Source organism: Phascolarctos cinereus, unplaced genomic scaffold (assembly GCF_003287225.1).
Source record: "Phascolarctos cinereus isolate Bilbo 61053 unplaced genomic scaffold, phaCin_HiC Scaffold_1;HRSCAF=81, whole genome shotgun sequence".
Taxonomy (NCBI): domain Eukaryota; kingdom Metazoa; phylum Chordata; class Mammalia; order Diprotodontia; family Phascolarctidae; genus Phascolarctos; species Phascolarctos cinereus.
This window is the reverse complement of record NW_027555514.1, coordinates 48,208,884-48,232,182: the sequence shown is the minus strand read 5'-3', so window position 1 is coordinate 48,232,182 and position 23,299 is coordinate 48,208,884.

The following is a 23,299-nucleotide window of genomic DNA, read 5'->3' as shown; positions in this document are numbered from 1 at the left end:
AATCTCTTAATGGTCAGATTCCTTAATCCTAAATTAGTCTCTTTTTCTTCCTCCTCCTTCCCCCTTCTGAGCTTTTCTTAAATTACAAAGTACAGTACAACATATCTATTAGGGCCAGGGTGCATTATATCACCCACACAATCTGAGAACACAATTTAATAGATACAAGAGAAAAAAAACAAGATGATCCAAGTGTATTATCACCAGATAGGTCAAATGCAAGGACATCTACCACTTCAGAACTCTGATATCACCATACAACACATCCTCAAACTCATCGGGTGGAAGGGTTTGGAATTATATGGGGAGAAAGAGGAAGTTTGAGATTGGAGGATAAGAGGGATATGTCCTATTTAAGTCTTCTCAACTTAAGGGATCCAGTTTAACTAAAAAGGAAGTGGGGGAGAAATGAGCAACTAAGTGAAGAAAATGGGACAATCAATAAGTAGTCAGTCAACAAATACGTATTATGCAATAAACATTTATTAAGCACCTACTATGTGCCAGGCACTATGTTAAATTCTGTGGATATAAAGAAAGGCAAAAGACAGTCCCTGACCAACAGGAGCTCACAGTCTAATGGGGGGAAATAAAAAGAAGCTGGGGTAGAACCTCATTACAGGGATATGCTCAAGTCCAAAGGAGTACTGCAGGGTGGGAAATGATGGGATAGCTGCCCTGGGCTCCCTCTTTAAATGAAGGTGTGTGAAGAGCTCCTTGATGTTTACCCTCTACCCTCTTCAATCAGAAGTGGGAGGAGCCCCAGGGACAGGGGTACTAATGAGGTATGAGTTTGAGGGTTGATGCTATCTCAAAAGATAATGAATTTCATTATTAAGTCCAAGAGGGAAGCTGGGTGGGAAATGACATCTTCCCAGCCACCATTTGCACACCATACTATCTCTACTCTGGCCAATGAACTCATTTCCACCAACCCTCTCCCCACCAGAACTTTGGATTCTGTCCCTGGGACAGAATCCTCCTATACAGGAGATTTTACCTTATCACAATCAGAACAGGTCTCTATGTCCCTTCCTGCCTCTTTCCATGGCAGGCCTCCATTCTTCTAGCTTCCCCTTTGTTGTCTGTTGTTAATAGAATATAAATTCCTTAAGGGCAAACACTATCTTGTTTATTTATAATTGTATTCCCAGAGCTTACAACTGCACCTGGCATAGAGTGTTAAATAAATGCTTTACTGATTTAAGGACTGTGCAAAAATTTCTGAGAATTTGTGATGAAGCATTCCCTTTTTTTCTGCTTGAGACTTATATATACAGACACTTATATGTTTTAAGAACCCTGTATTGTACAGTTGTAATAACATGATTCAGGAGGAACATATGTGTTGAACGAGTCATAGGCTTAACCCTAAAGAAAGGGAAGAAGCAATTAACCAGAGCCAGGGGGTAGATATGAACCAGGAAGGAACAACAAATTAATAATAAATTCATTCTTCATTGTGCCCCTTTCCACGTTGTTCCCACAGGGGCTGCCTACCTTGCCTACACTTAGTTCTGGCTCTGTGTAATAGTGATCATTTTTTTCCATTATTTTTGCTAATTTAGGGGCAGTAAGATGACATCTTAAGGTTGTCTTGATTTGCATTGATGTGATTTTTAGGGACTATAAATACTTTTTTACATGGCAGAATGGCTCTGAATCTTAGCATAATGCCTGCCTGGCACATTATAGTTGCTTAATAAATGTTGATCAACTGATGATTGATTGATGTCATTTGAAAAGTTCACCACTGGGTAGTGGCGTATATTACTCTTATGTATCAGTTTCTTGTAAGTTCTGGAGGTCAGACCTTTATGTGATATTGTTACAGCAAATATATTTTCCCAATCTATCTCCTTTTTTTTCATTTTATAGATACTGCTTTTTGTTAAGTGAATCACTGTCTTTATTAACACAATCTAAGATCACCCTGGGTTTATTGATCACTCTACCACACAGTTAACTCAACTCCCCATCATTAAACATCCAGATAGTTTTAACATGAATTGAGGGAAGAACTGGTGACATTGAGCCTAGAGAAGAGAAAAACTAGGGAGGACTTGAGAGCTGTCTTCAAGTATTTGAAGGGCTGTCATGGGCAAGATAAATTAGATTTGTTCTGCGTAGCCCCAGAGGGTGAACCAAGAGAAGAAAGAAAAATTTGCAGAGATTTAGGCTCAAAATTAGGAAATAGCATCCTAACAGTCAGAACTATCCCCCAAATAGAATCACATCCATCTCTCATTGGAAGTCTTTAAGCAGATGCTCATTTTCTGCATCGTAGAGGAAATCCTTGATCAGGTGTGTGTTGGACTAATAGCCACCAGGGTCCCTTACAACTCTAAGACTGGGTTTCTCCTTAGCCACATCCCCTTCAAGCTTGCACTTGGGCAGTTGATTATTTGAATCCCAGTGGAAGACCTTACATTTATTTCTACCGGATGTCATGTTATTAAATTCAGCCCATCATTCCAGTCTATCTAGTCAGACAGATAAACAATACCTCTCCAGTTCTCCACAACCTGTCAAAGATCACCTTGCAATCTCATCTGACAATGTTTTCAGTACTTTGGGATGGAGTTTGTCCACAGCTGGTGACTTGAACTCTTTAAGGATAGGGAAGTGCTCTCTTACTATTTCCTCATTTATCTTTGGTTTCAACTCACAGTTAACCATTTTTTAAAATCTATCTTTCTCAGGCCAATGACCACTTTCCTGGCAAAAGAAAACAGAAGCAAAACAGGAGTTGAATATTTCTGTCTTCTCTTTGTCATCCATTATCACTGTCCCATTTTGACCCTAAGCAGTACTGCTGGCTTTTCTTTGATTTCTATCTTGCCCCCAGCATAGCTTTTATAACAGAAGGAAAGCCCTTTTTGTCATCCTTTGCATTTATTATCAGGTTTAGCTCATCCTTAGACTTAGTATTTCTGCCACTATTATTACAGGACCATGCTTCTCTCTTGGATGTATTTGGTATTAACTGTTCTAGCTTCCATCACCATAACCTCTAAAAATCTAAGATGATCAGTAAGGTACAAGCTGATGGTATCTATTCTGATCCTTTTGAATAAAGTATTTCTTTCCATAGTCATAGTTCAGTCATGAGCCAGTCGCATCCTTCCAAGTCATAAATACAGCCCTGAGGTCAAATTTGTTTCCCTGCATTAGGATCTCTAGTCATCCCCCTTATCATCATCTTAGCCAATGTTAACATAACATACTAAGATTCACAAAATACTTTATATCTTCATCTGAACCTCAAAATAACCCTTTGCAGCAAATACTACAGATATTTTTATTCCCATTTATAGATGAGGAAAGTAAGGCATTGAGAGATTGTGATTTGCCGGTGTCTACCTTACCACATTTACCTTATTATCCCTATTTTGCCCATGTGGTATATCTGAGGCTGTGGGTTTTATTACTATAATCTCTTTAGGGATACAGTCTCCTATGAGTTACTGATTCCCTCTATTGCTTTTCTTCTGGGTAATTTTTCCCTCCCTTTCCATTTTCATTTGAAAATTCTCTTGATTGGTTTTGAAATATTCCAAGTAAATAGGGTTTTTTTCACCTATTCACTATCCAAATCTACTTTTCGCTACTAAAGTTTCTGCCTTCAATCAGCTGAGCAATGATGAAAATACCAACTGTGCCTCTAAGGTCTTGAATTTCTTTATTGGCCTTAGCAATACTTGTATTTTTTTTCTTTATTTTATTTTCAATTCATGGGACAAAAGCAAGCATTTCCATAACACAGTATAATAAAAAAATATATGATTGCACATGAAATTGCAAATCCACCATGTACAATTTGCTATTCCCTCTAAATACAAAAACCTTAGCATGTAAATTTCTTTTTTACCCCCTTTTTCCTTCCTGCCTCCACCCTACTCTAGAGAGGGCTACCATGAAACACAAATAGGTATGTATATATATATATATATATATATATATATATATATATATATGTAGAGAGTTTTATGTATGTGTTTATATAGTTATATATGTATATATGTATGTGTCTATATATAATTATTCTATACATATTTCTATTTACAAGTTATTTGGGTGCAGATAGTGTCTTTCTTTATATGTCCTTTATTTTTAATTTGTGTATTTATAATAGTCAGAATTACTTAGTCACTCAAAGCCTTTCTTAAAAAAACATTGCTGTTACTGTATACAATGTTCTCTTGGTTCTGCTCACTTCATTCTTCATCATTTTGCACAAGTCTTTCCATGCCATTCTAAGATCGTCCAGCTCATCATTTCTTGTATCACAGTAGTACTCCATCACAACCATACCCCGCAACTTGTTCAGCCATTCTCCAGTCGACAGGGATCCCTACAATTTCCAGTTCTTTACCCTAAAGAGTGCTGCTATAAACATCCCATTCACATTCAAAGTTATAATCACTATTTCCCTCCATCTTATTTTTACTCACTATTTTCCTTCTTAGCCTCTCTTTTTACCCTATCCCTGTTACCTTATCTTCTCCTACCCTCTGACCCCCCACCTCACCCACTCCTCCACAAATCCCCCAATCCCATCCCCCCACCCTCCCCAACCCCAATCCACACACCTTTCTAAAAGTCCCTCTCTGACCCTGTTTCCTAGTTTTCTCACTTCTCTACATATTCAGAAGACTTCTACCCCTTCCAGATGAACAAGTAGTTTCCTCTGCAGCCCAGGTAAGAGGACATTTCCAACATTGCCAAGCCTCAGGTTCCTCTGGCTCCATATTAATCACAGGGAATGAGCAGTGATCTTTGAGTTTGAAAAATATAGCTACTCAGCCCTGGAGTCAGGAGGACCTGAGTTGAAATCTGGCCTCAGACATTTGACACTTACTAGCTGTGTGACTCTGCTCAAGTTGCCTGACCCCATTGCCTAGCCAAAAAAAAAATATATATATATATATATATATACTATATATATATATGTATATGTGTGTATACATGTACATATACATATATATACACATATATATGTATATGTATATGTGTGTATACATGTACATATACATATATATACACATATATATGTAGCTACCCCCAAGCTTCTAAGCCTTGGTTCAAGTTCAGTGTGCTCAAGGGAAGATTCACAAGCCCCTTAGTTTCTCTGATCTCCTTCCTAAAAAAGCCAAGCCATTTAAAAACCAATTATATCATATAACACAATGATAAAGGACATGAGCAATTTACTTAAACAGGAAAATCTATATAAACCACAAATACACCAAACACCTGTGACCCAAAGGAAGCCACCTCTCCACATATGTCTGCTGAGGAGTACTGGTTTTGGCAAGGCACCCCAGGTTAACAGCATTCATGGCAAGGCATCAGCATAAGAACCAGGGAGCATTATAAAAGGTCTTGTTCACTTAGATCAGGAACTGTGAAAACAAGACATCAGGGCTAGATTCTGATCACAATTACATGTGTGTATGGTGTGTGTGTATACATATATATACACATGTGTATGTATATGTGTGTGTATACATTTACATTCATGTATATGTGTGTTAAAAATTTACACACAGAATGTCCCAAAAGTCTTAGTGCCGTTTTAAATTTTTTTTTAACTAATTTGAAACCACGCTAAGATTTTTGAGATAGCGTATGTGTATGGTATGTGTGTGTGTGTGTATGGTATACGTGTGTGTATGTAGGAGGGGTATCCCACATCCTAACCCTAATTAATGTGACTAATAAAATGCTGTATGCCCTGATGCCTTTCTCATTTGAGAATGTCTCTTTGAGCACACTACAGGGACACATAGTCTCTGCTTCTGAAATGGCTGAAGTTGGTAGATGACTACAATTTGGGGGTTCTGAGACTAGGGTTCTGAAAGTAAGGCTAAAGCCATTTGGGTGTCTGTACTCAATCCAGCACTTATGTGGTGATACCCCATGTGGTGACAGAAACAGAGACAGAGACAAAAAGAAAAAGACAAAGTGCTGAGCTTCAAGTCAGGGAAACCTGAATTAAAATCTGGGCTTAGATGCTTACTAGTTGTGTGCCCTTGGTCAGGTCACTTAACCTCTGTTTGTCTCAGTTTCCTTATCTGTAAAATATAGATAGTAGCTGTTATCTCCCAGGATTGTTCTGAGGACCAAATGAGATAATAATAGTAAAGCGTTTAGCACAATGCCTGGCATATGCCATATAGCGTTATATAAATGTTAGCTAGCACCATTATTATCATTATTTCATATGTGTATATATGCACACCCCATTACTGTTTTTTTTACCTTTCTTCATATTCCTAGCACTTAGGACAGTGCCTGGTATATAGTAGATTCTTAATAAATGCTCACCGATTTACTGACTCATATACACATGTGTGTGCACATGCATGCATGCATGCATGCACACACGTACACACACGCACTCTTTCCAGGGCAACTTTCTACAGAAAAGTTGGTTCCCCAGAGAACAGCTAACTAACTATCCCTCCCATCAGAATTCTAAGAGTAACCATTAGGGACTGGGGGGTTTTCTAGTATTGTCACTTGCAAGCCCTCATCTGGCATGTGCCTCATTGTTTATTAATTAGCCAACCAGAGTTAATAGTCTTTTACAAAGTAACATTTATTGCAATGGTAAAAGAAAAAATATACATAATTTTATGCTAATATAAATTTATATCCTTATATTACTGAAGCTTAAAACTGCACTAAGACTTTTGGGACACTGTACATGTATATGTGTATATGCATTCACACTCAAATATATGCATACACGAATGTATATCTATGCATGTACATACACATACACATATACATGTACACCCACACCTCTCTCTGGAAGCTCTCAACCCCAATCTTCCAGGCAAACTCCCATGGAGTTTCCAGATCACAACCACATCAGAGTCCAAAAATCTGATATTACAGGCAATGAGGTTCATAGGATCAGAGACATATGGCTAGAATGGGACTAGACCTCACAGGCCACATAGGCCAACCCCGCCATATTCCAGAGGAGGATACCAAAGCCCAGGAGAATAGTTGACTTGCCAAAATCTTTAGTGTGAACAAACTTTGTCAGAATGAGTTGCGAAAGCCTTTTCCTCTGGCTATTTTCTTTTCTACTTGTTTCATTCTCCTTCATTTGGACATCCCTAGCCTCCTTTAAAAATACCCGTCTAAATCCTCTTAGTGTCCATGCATGCTTTCTTTGAGATTTATTACCTGGGTCCTCTGACTTCAAATCCAGTCCTTAATTACCTAATAAAATGTGTGTGGGTATGGGTGTGTATGGGTATGTGTGTGGGTGTGTGGGTGGGTGTTGGTATGGGTGTGTTCTCCTAATAAACTTTAACTGCTTGTGTACCACTTAGGAAAAGGAATTTTTCCAAGACAGACCAAAAAAGGGTAAACAATTTCCTACCTCCAAGGTCAGAGAGATAAAGAATCTGGAAGAAGGAAGCAAAGCCCTGAGGGTCAAAGTGTATAGGATTAATTGTGGAGGTAAGGCCTTCCATCTCCCCCCACTTCCAAACACACATCATGCTTATGCCCAAAAATTCCAATGTGGTTTTCCTACTGTAAAGTGTGGTAAGGGGAAAGAAAGCTAGAGTTGAAGTCAGAGGACCTGGGTTCAAATTCTGGTTCTGCTACTTACTTGTGTAACCTTGAGCAAGTCACTTTACCTGTATGGGCCTCAGTTTCTTTAACTGTAAAACAAGGATGTTGGACTAGATGGCCTGTAAATTCCCTTCCAAATCTCAATCTATGACCCTGTAATCCTGTAAATTAATGCTCTTGTCAGATCCAGGCACTAGTTTTTTATTTTGTTTTAGTTTTTTTACTTTGTTGTTTTTCTTTTTTATAAGGGCAAGTTCAACTAGGGGGGAGTGGGGAAAGGGAGAGAGAGCAGAAACATCCAGAAATAACCATGATATAAAACCAAAAAAGGCATCAATAAAACTTATTTTTTTAAGAGTAATAAAAGAAGAAAGTGAACTAATGATCATCTTGGCCCCTGGCCCTAACCCCACACACTGAAATCCAACACAACCATTCACAAGACAGACAGGGCCATGTGCAACCTACCCACTTCAGAGACACAAGAGAATCTTTCTTATCAGACCTACGTATCATCTTACCACAGCCATGCCAAAGCACACAGAGACATGAGTGCATCTTCACTCTTCTTTTTATTCCCTCTTAATCACCCCATGTTGGGTCAGGGAATTTGGAAGTAGGGCTAATTAGAGGAATGGCGATCAATCTACTGGCCATAGAAGATACTGGTCCAGAATCTTGGCAATAGCCCAGTTACATCCAAAGTACAAAGCTGAAAATGACAACAAGGAAGACATCTTAGGGGAAAACATAGGGCATATGGAAAATCAAGATAGACCACATTTCTCTTTAACCCTTCTCCCAGAAATAAATTCATTTGCAAAACCTATAAAGCACACCAGAAGTCCATCTTGAGTTGGAGGTAATGAAACTCCACCCATGACCACCATCCTTAGTAGCAAACTCCCTGGAGGGCTTTTGAGGAATGGACAAATTTATTCTTCACCTTTCTCATGCCAGCAAACTGAAACCTGAACATGAGCGCATGTAAGAAAATCTTTAATCTGATTGCAAATCACAGGCATATGTTTGGCCCGGAAAGGCCTATTGGGGAACGAACACTTCAAAGGAAAATCCCTCAGAAATGGAATCACTGGCACCAGATCTCCTGACTGCCTAGTAAACTGTTTGACCAAAACGACTCCTTCAAGAACCCTCAGTCGTTTACCCCTCTGACCAAAGCTGGAACACTTGGAAGCAGGCTGAAAACCAGAACATGACGTGTGAGACGACCCTTTTTCCATAACTCCAGCCAACCAACACAAAGGCATTCAACCCACCCTCTTCTTCTCAACAGATACTCAAGTAAGGGAGGCTGCCCAAGGTGAACTGGGCCATCTCTCTACCTGCAGTCATCAGACTCCAAAGACCCACAGTCCCACCAGATCCTTGCGCTTACCAAGTGCTGGCGGCTGTAGTGTTCCTTTTGTAGACTTGCAGATAATTCCTCTTTACGAAAATATGCCTGTCTGCACCTACCTAGATATTTAACAACCTGAATAAAAATGTCAGGCCAACATAACATGAGAAACAGTAGACAAAAGCTGCTTAAGCAGTGATGATACATGTAAAGCGGGGGTTCTTAACCTGGAATCTATGACTTTTTTTAAATATATATCTGGATACTTGTATTTCGTATAATTGATTCCCCTTGTAACTCTGTGTATCTTACTTTATACACTTTACGATATCCTGAGAAGAGGTCCAGAGGCTTCAGCAGACACTTCCAAAGGGATCCATGACATAATAAAAGTTAAGAACCTCCAATGTAAAGAGATTCACAAACTTTGAAGCCCTATACAAATGCCATTTACTATCACTAAGTAAAAAGAAATTTGTAATTTAGAAAGTAATTAAAAAGCACTTCCCTATGGTGTTGTTTGGGGTTATTACCCAGTAAATCAATAAATATTTATAGGAAGTTACGATCCATAGATTTAGATAGAACCTAAAAGACTACCCAGTTCAACCCCCTCACTTTACAGGAGAGGAAACTGAGGACCAAGGGATTAGGGACTTTCCCAAAGTCACACAGATTATCAGTGGCAGAGCCAGAATTAAATCCAGATCCTCTGACTTCAAATCCAGGGCTCTTTTCATGATACCTACTGTGAAGGGGTTTGTTGTTTTTTTTTTAATAATGCAGAAATATTGGCTTGGGTTTTGGTTAGCTGGTTTTTTTTTTAATATCCTTGCAGGAAAGAAAGAGTGAAAGAAAGAGAGAGAGAAAGGAAGGAAGGAAGGAAGGAAGGAAGGAAGGAAGGAAGGAAGGAAGGAAGGAAGGAAGGAAGGAAGGAAGGAAAGAAAAAAATTTACATGACTTTATTATATATTTAAAAGGAATAGCAAGTTGTACATAACAGATTTGCAGTTTCATGTGCAATCATCTTTTTTATTATGTTATGGAAATATTTGTTTTATTCCCTAAATTAAATTAAAATTTAAAAAAATTTTTTAATGTCCCTTACAGTAGAGCTCTGTGGTTTCACCTGTGTGGGAATGCATCCTACCAAGACACAATGCAACCCATCTATAGCTTACAATCTTTGATAGCTGCCCAAAGTTCAGAGAGGTTAAATAGATGATTTGCCACATTTGTGATGTTAGGGAGTGTGTGAGGCAAGCTTCAAACCCAATGAGGTCAGGTTTTAACATATGGAAGGATGTATAACAGAAGACACAAGAGAGTTGAACTCCCCATAAGAATAGCATTATGAAAGCAAAGGCCCCCAAATTAGCTAGCAGAAAATATGGACACCAAAAAGACTTTTAAAGAAATCCTACATTACAGGAAGAAAAAGAACAAAAAAAAAAGGGCTAAGGCCCCTGCTGTGAATGAATTAGACCATGATAATGGACAGTAAAAAGAAGAGCTATTCCATTTCTATTTTGTATCTGTTTTCTCTGTCCAAGAAAATCATGTTCACATTGGAAATAATAGAATAAAACTAGCTTTATACTGAAAAGGATGAACCAAAAACTGCCAACTCACATCTAACAAGCTAGATATCTTGTAGAATAGCAAAAATTTTGGAAGACTGGCAAGTAAGACACTTGGAAATTTATAGGAAGGAAAATCTAAAAAGCAGCGGTAAAGTCCTTGACCTCAAATGTGAAGACACAAATGCTCAGAGCAAAGGCGATGTACTAGAGATCCTAACAAAAGGAGAGAAATTAGAATTCAGGGCTCTCTCTGAGACTTGATGAGATGAGACCTATGATTAGAATATCACACTGCATAGCTTACTTTATTCAAAAGAAACAAGATACGAAGAAGACATATTCATGGGAAGAAATACAGGAAATAGAGGTAGGGAAGTATGGTGGAGATCCTTTGAGTGAAGATTAGTAGAAAGGAAAGCAAAAGCAATTTAGTCATTGGAGAATCCTACAGATTACTTGGAAACAAAGGTGAAATGACCCAATGGCCTGATATAGGGGTAATAGCAAACTTCAGTTTTCCAGACACATTGGATCTCTCTCTGTCTCTCTCTGTCTCTGTCTCTGTCTCTGTGTGTGTGTGTGTGTGTGTGTGTGAGTGAGTGTGTGTTTAAATAAAAACTTTTGATAAAATATCTCAAACTATACTTCAGGTAAAGTCACTAAGCAGTTATTAAGCACCTACTATGTGCCAGACCCTGTGCTAAGCACTGGGGATACAAAGAAAAACAAAAGACAAGCCCCTGCTCTTGAGGAGCTCACATGGGAGAGACAACATGTACACAACTACCTACAAACAAGGTACATACAGGACTATTTTGGAGACAATCAACACAAGGAAGGTATTTGCATTAAGGAAGATGGAACTTCAGCTGAGGCTTGAAGGAAGCAGAGGAGCTATAGGAATGAGATAGAAAAATTCTAGGACAAGGGGAGAGCTAATGAAAATACATCTGGGGATGAAAATAGAAAAGTGAAATACTGTCTGCTGTCAAGAAGCTTACATTCTAATGGAAGAGAACATACATAGAATGGTAGTGATGAGGGAAGGGAATTTGGTCTAGGAAGATGATGAATGGAACAGGACAATCAACAGATTGCCTTTTCAGAGGCAATGACCATGTTCATTGGACACACGTCCTAGAGCAATTGGTGGAAATGGGAGTAGGGGGGAAGAACGTAAAATAGCTAGGATGGAAGGGTGAAAAATGGCCCTATGAAGAAGAGACTGAATTCTGCCAGGGAGTGTCCAGCTGAGCCACACACCCAGGCATGGTCTGGGTAAGTATGAAGATAAGACTAGAATGCCTAACTAGCCTATATCACATCAAGTTACTGGTCCTAGATGAGTTCTAGCCTACAATACTGAAAGAATGTTCTAATGTGATTGATAAGCTACTCACTAGCAAAGAAAAATGGGACAGAAGCCATAGGAATGGTGGCAGGCAAATGATCCAGTTTTCAAAAAGCAGAAGTAAAGTCTAGGTGTAAAGGTCAGTGACCTTTACATTGATTATGGAATTTTTTATCTAGAAAGATTGGGGCTGATTTGTGTATGATAGGGAGATTCTAATAAACAAAATTGGGTATGAAAAGGTAAAAAGGAGCAATTATCTCATAAAAATGGGGTGTGAAAGGAATAACTGATACAGAAGAAGTAGGTGGAGGTGGAGGGCTAGTAATGGTGGAAACTTACCCTCATCTAGGGTGGGTGTAACAGTCCTCTGGATTGTAGAGAGGTGAGAGAACTAAGGGACAGGGTCAGGGAGGGACTTTTAGAAGGGTGTGTAGATAAAGATTTAGGAGACTGGAAGAAGAAGATAAGGGAGGGACTTTTAGAAGGGTGGGTAGAATAAGGAATGGGAGGGTAAAAGGAGAATATCAGGTAACAGGGATAGGGTAAAAAGGGAAGCTAAGAAGGATAATAGTGAGTAAAAGTAAGATAGAGGGAAATTCACAAATAGTAATTGTAACTTGGAATGTGAATAGGACGAACTCACCCCAAAAAATGGAAACAGCAGAATGGATTAAAAATCAGAATCCAACAATATGTCATTTACAAGAAACACATTTTAAAATGAGAGATATACACAGAGTTTAAAGAAAGAGTTGGAGTAAAATTTATTATGTTTCAGCTGATGCAAAAAAGTCAGGGGTAGCAATTATGATCTCTGACAAAGTTATGGATAAAATAGATGTAATTAAAAGAGATAGACAAGGTAACTCATTTTGATAAAAGGTACCATAGAAAATGAAGCAATATAAATACTGAACTTATATGCACCAAATATTATAGCATCTAAATTTTAAAAAAAAAGTTAAATGAATTATAGGTGGAGATAGATAGTAGTATTATAATAATGGGGGACTTTAATCATCCCTTCTCAGAACTAGATAAATCTAACCAAAAAATAAATAAGAAGTCAAGGAAGTTAGTAGAATTTTAGATAAGCTAGATATGATAGATCTCTGGAGAGAATTGAATGGAAATAGGAAGGAATACACCTCAGCAGTTCATGGTACCTTTACAAAGACTGACCACATATTAGTACATTAAAAAATTTATAGTTAATAGCAGAAAAGCAGAAATATTACAAGTATCCTTTTCATATCACAATACAATAAAAATTATATTTAATAAGAAATTTCAGAAATATGGATTAAAAACTATTTGGAGATTAAACAGCCTAATCTTTAAAAATGAGTAGGTTAAAGAACAAATCATAGAAACAATCAATAATTTCATTAAAGAGAATAACAATGAGACAACATATCAAAACCTATGGAATATAGCAAAACCAATAATCAGAGGAAAATTTATATCTCTAAATGCTTACATCCATAAAATAGAGAAAGAGCAGACCAATGAATTGGGTATGCAATTTTTTAAAACTTGAAAAAAAAACCTAAAAATCCCCAAATAAACCTGAATTGGAAATCCTAAAAATTAAAGGTGAGATTAATAAAATTGAATATAAAAACCCACTGAATTAATAAAAAAAAAAACTAGGAGTTGATTTTATGAAAAAAACAATAAATAGATAGACCATTGGTTTAAAAAGAGAGAGAAAACCATATCACCAGCATCAAAAATGAAAAGCATGAATATACCACTAATGAAGATGAAATTAAAGCAATTATAAGGAGTTATTTTGCCCAATTATATGCCAATAAATATAATAACATAAGTGGAATGGAAAAATATTTACAAAAATATAAATTGCCTAGATTAGCAGAAGAGGAAATAAAATATCTAAATAGACCTATCTATAAAAAAAGAAATTTAACAGTCTATAAGTGAGCTTCCTAAGAAAAAAGCACCAATACCAGATGGATTTACAAGTGAATTCAATCAAACATTTAAAGATCAACTAATTCCAATATTAAATAAATTATTTGGAATAATAGGCAAAGAAGGTTACCAAACTCCTTTTATGAAATAAATATGATACTGATGCCTAAACCAGAAAGACTAAAAACAGAGAAAGAAAATTATAGATCAATTTCATTAATGAATATGGATGCAAAAGTCCTAAATAAAATACTAGCTAAAAGATTACCACAATATACTGTAAAGATTATTCATTATGGCCATGTAGGATTTATACCAGAAATGCAGGGGTGACTTAACATAAAGAAAACTATTAACATAATTGATTGTATCAATAATAAAAGTTTTTAAAATCATATGATTATATCAATAGATGCAGAAAAAGCTTTTGATAAAGCACAACATTCATTGCTATTAAAAACATTGGAAAGTATTGGTATAAACAGATTTTTCCTTAAATTAATTTTTTAAAAAAGCATCTACCTAAAACCATCAGCAAGCATTATTTATAATGGGGATAAGCTAGAAGCCTTCCCAGTAAGATCAGGTGTGAATTAAGAATGCCCATTGTCACCAATATTATTCAATATTGCATTGGAAATCCTAGCAATAGCGATGAGAAGAAAAAGAATAGAAGGAATCATAACAGGGAATGAGGTAATAAGCTATCTCTTTTTGCAGGTGATATGATGATATACTTGCAAAATCCCAAAGACTCAAATAAAAAGTCCATCAAAACAACTAACAGTTTTAGCAAAGTAGCAAGATATAAAGTAAATCCACATAAATCATTAGCATTCCTACATATCACAAACAAAACCCTACAAGAAGAGATACTAAAAGATACTCCACCTAAAATAACTCTAGACAGTATAAAATACCTGAGAGTATACCTGCCAAAACAATCCAAACCTTTTATACAAATAAAATCAGATTTAACTAATTGGGAAAATAGGGCAACTAGATGGCACAGTGGATAGAGCACAGGTCCTGAAGTCAGGAGAACCTGAGTTCAAATCTGTCCTCAGATCAAACATTTGATTACTAGCTATGTGACCCTGGGCAAGTCACTTAACCCCAATTGCCTAAAACTAATAAATAAATAAATAATTGGGAAAATGTTAATTGTCCATAGGTATAGGCAGGGCAAATATAATAAAAATGACAATTTTACCTAAACTAGTTGATATATTCAAAGCCATCCCAATTAAATTACCAAAATATATTTTATTGAATTAGAAAAAATAACAACAAAATTCATTTGGGAGAACAAAAAGTCTATCTCCTACCTGCATCCAGAGAAAGAACTGATAAATAGAAGTATGTATAGAAGGGTTTACATCCATACACACACACACACACGTACACACGTGTGTGTGTGTGTGTGTGTGTGTGTGTGTGTGTATACATATTTGTGTCTAATAGTAGCCATCTCTAGGATAGTGGGTGAGAGGGGAAAAAAAGAAATTTACATGATAACTTTATTATATACTTAAAGGGAATAACAAATTATACATAATAGATTTGCAGTTTCATGTGTAATCTTTTTTATTATACTATGCTATGGAAGTGCTTGTTTTATTCCATAAATTAAAAATAAAATAAATAAAAATTTAAAAAATATTCTTAAATAGATGACTTCTTAGCATTTAGAATTCAGCATCTGCCCACCTCAAATCTCTCCCCACTCTAATCCATCCTCCATTCAGTCACCAAAGTGCTTCTCCTAAAGTGCAGGTCTGATCACATCACCGGCCTGCTCATTGAACTCCAGTGGTTCCTACTGCCTTCAGGATCAAATGCAAAATGCTCTGGTTGGCATTCAAAGCCCTTCATACCCTACCTAGTTTCCTCCTACTTCTTACACCTTACTCTCTGCCACACAGTCTTCAGTCCAGTGACACTGGCGTCCTGGCTGTTCCCTGAACAAGACAGTCCATCTCTCAGCTCCAGGCATTTGCTCTGGCTGCTCAGAATCCTCTCCCTCCTCACTCGGCCTATTGAATGAACTCTCTGGCTTCCTTTCAGTCCTAAGTAAAATCCGACCTTCTACAGAAAACCTTTTCCAATCTCTCTTAATTCTAGTACCTTCCCTCTATTAATTATTTCCTATTTATCCTGTATATAGCTTGTTGGTATATATTGCTTGCATGTTGGAAACCCCATTAGATTGAGGGCAGGGACTATCTTTTGCCTCCTTTTGTAAACCCAGCAATTAGAATGGTGCTTGGCGCACAGTGAAAATTAATTGAGTGATATGATGACATAAACTGATATGTTAACAAAAATCTTGGTTGAGCTATTGACAGAAAGGGAAAGGGGTGATCCCTGTAAGAACACAAGATTGGATGAACATAGATGCTAAAGAAAGGCAGACAAAACTGGAAGAGAAAGGCAAAAAACAGTCTTTCTTCCTCCTTGTTAATGCCTGTAACTGCTAAAAATAAACAAATAAATACATACATAAATAACTTCTTTCTCAACAAAATTGAAAAAGAACAGCCCTGAAGAAGCAGGAAGTTCACAAAACCATGGAGCTTGGTCACCATAACCACAGGTTGTCACATGACAGAGAAGGCCCATCCATGGTCTCTTTTTTTGTAGAGAAGGGATATAGGGTAGATTACACCTGCCCTCGCATCTTAAAGGAGTCTCCAGGCTGAAAGTAAGAAACCCAGCACTATACTTCTTAAGACTCGCTTGTGTTCTGAACTTTTCCCAGTCCTCTTCACCCTTTAGAACTTACTTGTCACACATTTTTCTTTTCTTCTGATCCTTGCCTTCTGCTGGATGACAGAGCATCTGAAAAATCATCATGTTAACCTTATCCACACAGGTAACATGTACACATTTTAATATGCTTCTGGAGAAACCAGTAAAGTGACTCTAATGGTAGAATTTCCAATACCATGGCAGATGGAAGGGAAATTTAAGGGGAGGAGGAGAAAGGAAATAGCATCATAGTGCCCTAATGGTCATTACAAACATGCAGCTACTTGCTCTGTTAGGAATGCCTAGGGCCAGCTTTGGGCATTCTTCCACCAGAATGGCCAGGAAGCAGAGCTGTCACTGGCAATAAGAACCTTCAAAACAGTAGTTTCAGGCACTAACCGGGAGAGAGACTGTGCTTTCCCAGAGTGGGAAAGACTGAAGGTAGTTTCAGTTTTTCATTTGTATTTTAGCCACAGATAATAAATATCATGAGAGACACCATTGTCATAGAGGGATTAGATACATATATCTTGGCACATAGAGAATATGTATTTAGCCACTGGAAGGATTAGTAACATTTCTAAGGTAAATATCTGTATGTTTTTCCAGATTATTCTCTCTCATTTAATACAACACAATCATGAAATGCGATTGTTTTTATTTGATCTGTCCCAAGATATCAGGTAGATAGGATTGCTGCATCTAGTTAAGCAGGCTCAATGAAACCAAAATTACAACCAAGACCAGAAGAGAGAGAGGGGATGTGAATTAGAGGATGGAGGTGAGGTTGGGGGAGTTACTGGGAGACAGCATTAAAAACAGAAAGAAGTGGTTGTCAACACATGAAGTTTAAGAGCAAAAAAATTTTGAGTGGTTGTCAACACATGAAGTTTAAGAGCAAAAAAATTTTGAGTGTAAGGGGAAAAGGTCACAAGAGTAGTGACAATAGCCATAAAGTCATGGTTTGTAGATTTGATTGTCTATTGGATTTACTCTTATTAGTGGTAGTGTTAGTAGTAGTGGTAGTGGTGGTAGTGCTGACGGTGGTGGTGGTGATAGTAATAGCAGCAGCAGTAGTAGTAGTAGTAGTAATAGAAGAAGAAGAAGAAGAAGAAGAAGAAGAAGAAGAAGAAGAAGAAGAAGAAGAAGAAGAAGAAGCACCAGCAGTAGTAATAGGAATCATTATCGTCATTAATTTGTTAACTGATGTAGCCAGGTGGACTTTTGGCTGGATGCTGTGTGCAGCATGTTTGATTACCTGAACAAAAACACCAGCCCCAACCTCTCACTCTCACTGACTCCTTTCCTTGTTTAGCCTCTCTCTGGTTTCACAAGCGGTCTGGAGCACAGACAGCTCAGAAATTACTAGGAGTGCAGAAATTCTCTCTCTAAACAGCTTACCCTCATCGCAGCCTGGGCTAAGGAAAATCTCTCCCCTTCAGGTTATCTTCCCTCCTTTCAGTCCCAGACTGCACAATTATAACTTTGGCCATAAACAATTACAAACAGTTACACAGCTTAATAGCCATCACAAACAGCCAACAGGCTTCCCCTTGAAGTTTATGATAGGGGGAGGGGAGAGAGGTGGTGCATCAGACCAAGTCTCCCTGTCTTCCTGCCCACTCTGCTACTCCACCAGGTCTTGACTCTGCTTGCTTTCCTGGCATTCTGGCTTCACAAAGTTTTCATGGCAACATCCCGGGGGAGGGCTGTATTGACATTTGTGCAACACTTTAAAATTTATTAAGCACTTTACACAGATCATCTCATCTGACTTTTTCAATAACTCTGGGAGGTAGCAACTACCCCCATTTTATAGAAGAGGAAACTGGGGCATAAAGAAAGAGATTAAGTGTGCAGTTCAACCAATTGCACCCAGCTAGTAAGCTAGTATCTGGAGCAGCATATGAACTCAGGTCTTTCTCTTTCTAGTTCTGTACTCTATATCAGGCTTCAGAGGGAGCCAAAAAGGTATCAGAGAAGTGGAGGAAGACCAAGGCAAACTGGGAACCAAGCTTATCAGTGATTGGCAGTTTGTCATCCTCAGGCAAGCTATGGTGGCTCATTGTTTTATGGCAGATTTGTATGGGTAGGCTATTACCCACCCCTTTAAAGGGCAACACTTTTAGACCTGTATAAATAGGATCTTTACTGGGGGCATACACACACACATACACACACACACACACACGTGTGGGTATGTATGTGTATATGTTCATATATGTATATGTATGTGTGTGTACATATAGATACACACACACAATTGGTAAATTGTGTTTGCTTCAGGGTGATTAATTTAGACAACTTTAAAGCATCTGCATGAGAAACAATGAGATTTCACCATTCTCCCAAAGAACAACAGGGCTCCCTTCTTTCCCTAGTCACTGTTTGATGTATATAGATGAAAATAACACAAAAATAACTCCTTAAAGGATCAGGAGCCATTCATGAAACTTGAGTTCTTGCTGAACCCATTTAGACAGGGTTTGGATGACAGGAGGCAATTTTGTTAATAAAATTGAAAAGCTAAGAAAGAAAAAGGGGTAAGATGAATTCTAAGTTTTGTTTCTCTAGGATTATTCATTCCGAAGACAGGTAAACAGTGTAAAAATAAAGTGATATAAACTATTCTCATCTACACTTTTATGGGTTGTCCTTTATAGGTCATTATTTCCACTTCTGAATCATATGACATGGGTCTGAAGCTGGAAGGGATCTTAAGGGTCATCCGTTCCAAACTCCCTTATTTACTCTGAGACAAGGAAACTGAGGCTCAGTGATTTGCCCAAGGTCACATAGGTCATAAATCGCAGAGCCAGGATTCAAACAGATCTCTGATTCCAAAACCAATGCCCTTTATATTTTTCATTTTGTTTATTGGTCGTGGTGGTGGTGGTGGTTGGTTTATGAGACTGGGTCTCCCCTATTTCACCCAAGTTGGAAGTGTAAGAGCTCCTCACTGGTCCAATCCCACCATTTATGAGCTCTGGAACTTTGATCTGCTCTATTTCTGACCTGAGCCAGTTCACCCCTTTTTAGGCAGCCTGGTATTCCCCCATCCCGTGAGCTTACCACAGTCATGCCACACTTCATGCAGACATCCCATTGGGCTCACAGCAGCTTAAAACTCCGGAGATGTATCAACCTCCATCTCCCCAGTAGCTTAGCCTCCAGGCATGTCCCACCACTCTAGGCTCTGACATTCTTTCAACACCATCACTAAATCACTGAAAATATAAATAAAACCCTTTGATCTCAGTTTTTAAATTGTTTTTCCAGTTAAAAGGAATTCTAGCCTTGAAATAAAGTAGATCAAGACCAAATTGCAAAGAAAACAATCAGTGATCATTTTGGCATCTGCTGTTCACATTTTTTTTTCAGATTAATGCCATTAATGATGATTAGAGAAGACAGAAAGTTTAAAAATGGTAGGCATCCTTCTTCTAGGTAGAAAAGGCAGATGTCCATGTACATGTGGACAGATGTACAGGTATATATGTGATAAGCTCATTGGGTGTAGTATAAGAGGATTTGGATTCGAATCCTAGTTAGGCCACTCAGTACCTGAGATTTGATAGCTGGTCAGAGCTAGACAAAGATAGATGGGTGTGGTTATAGATATGAAACCCTAGAGTGCTGTATACATGTGGGCTATCAAGACCAGCAAAAATGGCAATGTAGAAGGAAGCAGTACAGCCCAGATCTCTCTCATGGCTACTCCTGCAGCAAAGATTGAAGAAGAGCACCCAGATGAGAAGTGATCAGGAAATCCAAGGAGAAGCTGCAGTGCGTCATTCTACCAACCCAGATCTGCCTAAGAAGGCAAGGGAATGGAGCAAGCATTTACTAAGCACTTACTATGTGCCAGGCAGTGTTAAGTACAACATTCCTCACTTGATCATTATGTTTATATTATATCTCCCAACCTCTGTGTGTGTCTGGTTGCTCACCTGCAAATTGAGGGGGTGGGATTAAATGCTTTGTACACTGTTGTTCATTCCTTTCAGCTGTGCCCAACTCTTTGTGATGCCATGGGAGGGTTTTCTTGGCAGAGATACTGGAGTGGTTTGCCATTTCCTTCTCCAGCTCATTTTACATATGAGGAAACTGAGGCAAACAGGGTTAAGTGACTTGCCCAGGGTCACATAGCTAGTAAGTGTCTGGGGCCAGATTTGAATTCACAAAGAGGAATCTTCCTGACTCCAGACCCGACATTCTATCCCTTGTGCCAAATAGCTGTCCCACTCTATACATTACTTAGCTCTAAATCCTATGATTCCATGATTGCTGTTCATGGAGTCAGAACCTGGGTTCAAAGCCTGATGGACCCTTACTGCATATGTAACCCTGGGACACTCTACTGGGCTCACAGCAGCTTAGACCTCCAGAACTCATTCAAGCTCCTTGAGCTTCAATTTCCTCACCTGTAAAATGAGGGTAAAAATACTTAGACCACCTCACTTAAGGGCCGTTGAGAGGAAAGCATTTCATAAAACTTTTAAGTCTAATAACATGAATTACTATTATGATATAAATCAATATTTTAGGGAAGGAAGAATATCTGAATGAGCAGTCAGTAACTGCTCCTTTACAGAGGGGAAGAGGCATGACTGAACCTGGGAACTGTGAGTGACTTAGCTCTTCTCAGCAATACAATGATCCAAGACAATCCCATAAGACTCATGATGAAACATGCTCTCTGCCTCCAGAGAAAGATCTGGCATTGCCTGAATACAGACTAAAGCATATTTTTCCCTTTCTTTCTTTTGTTGTTCGAGTGTTCTTGTACAAAATAACTAATATGGAAATGTTTTACATGATTGCACATTTATAACCGATATCAGATTGCTGTCTCAGGTAGGGGAAAGAGGAGGGAGGGGATATAATTTCTTCCTCAGGGAGGAGGAAAGAGGAGATAAAATTTGGAACTCAAAACTTTTCTAAAAATGTTAATAATTATTTTAACATGTAATTGGAGGGAAAAATTGTTTTAAAAAGAGTGCCACAAAGCAAATATTTATTTGTAATTAATGGGATTTCAATTCTTTGTGCTCTGAGGTTTTAAAGCACCCCTTGAAATGACCAGGCAACATCTTGGGGTACCCGCTAAATGGTGGTGGAATGGCTGGCCTAAACTAAGAGTCCAAAGACACTGGATAAATTGAAGTCTTGGTATTATTTCAAAAAAGGATTTTTTTCTTCCATATTCAGTTTCACCCTAAGTCGTGAACTATTCAGACAGCACCTTTCAACAAGCGGAAAGCAGATTTGATTAATGTGATTTCTTTGTGAAAAATCTAAGAAGATTAAGAAGTGGTGAGGTAGGCCACACATGCCCCTCCTTAAAATGACATTATCTAGTGAACTCTGAAGCTCTTTCCAGGAACCATATTTTTCCCACTAGCTTCATCTGTGACAGGGGAAAGAATCTTATCTGGGGGGAAATTTTCTTTTTTTGCATTCAGATCTCAGGCTTACAAATAGGTCAACAAATCTGGGACTCGATATTGATCTCACTATATAACTAGGTAGAAAAGCCAGATTTCAAGAAAAACATTTGCAGATTGGTGTTTTTCCTCCTCTTCTGTGATAGCATCTTTTGTGATGGTTCCTTAGAAAAAAGTTAAAACTCACTAGATGATTTTTGCGCTCAGTCAAAGAAAATGTGGCTAGGGGTGATTCCTCTGAGCTATTTTCCATCAGTATGGTCTGGAATTCTAATATGAGCCATGAAACATGTTTTTCTGATATGGAGGAAATGAATTCTGAGCTGGTATAATATCAAATCATCTGCCTCTCCCACTCTGCCTATATTTATAGAGGGGAATTAAGATGCCTTTCTCTGGCCTTCTCAGCTTCCAGATTTCGGGTGTTGGGTTCCCCAATTCTGTGCTTCAATGCGCACCATTTGAGAGCATGATAGATGAGGAAGTCAATTATTCTCAATTGACTATTTCCATGGTTATTTTTCTCCTTAGAATGCCAGACGTCAATTTGATGGTTATGCAGCTAAAAATTTAGGAGCAAAAGAAAGAAGTGCAGGGTAGAAAGTCACTGGGCAAGCCTCTCCACACTACTCTTCAGCCAAGTCAACAGACTTCAACACTGGGAAACACAGAGACAAAAATAAAAACAGTCCCTGAAAGCCAAAGAGTTTATAAGTCTATGGATTTAAAGGCAAGAGAACTTGGCTTTGAATTCTAGTTCTAACATTTACTACCTATATGACTGCAAGTCATTTCATTTCTACATATCTCAGTTTCCTCATCTGTAAAATGAAAGGGTTCATCTAAGGTCCTTGACAACTCTAAAATCTTCTGATTGTCATACATATCCAGTGTTAAATGTGCATAGATGCAAACTCCAGAGGCACCACACCTAGTGGATAAACCACAGGGCCAGGAAGACTTGGGTATAAATCCTAGCTATGACACACACTGACTGTGTAACCAAAGACAAATTTCTTAACTTGTCTGAGCTCATATGTCATAGGTGAGTTGTTTCACAAATAGCTGGAAGGCACATCCACACTGGGATTTCTCCAAACTCATGGAAGTACAAGTCCCAACAACAACAAACTACATGCAGACTCACTGAATAAGGAACAATTTAAAAAACAATTCAAATTGGATACAGAGAAATTATAATGAGCAAGCTTGGCTCCAAAGAAAAGCTATGAGATGACAAACATACACCCCATAGGTGTGAGATACTAAA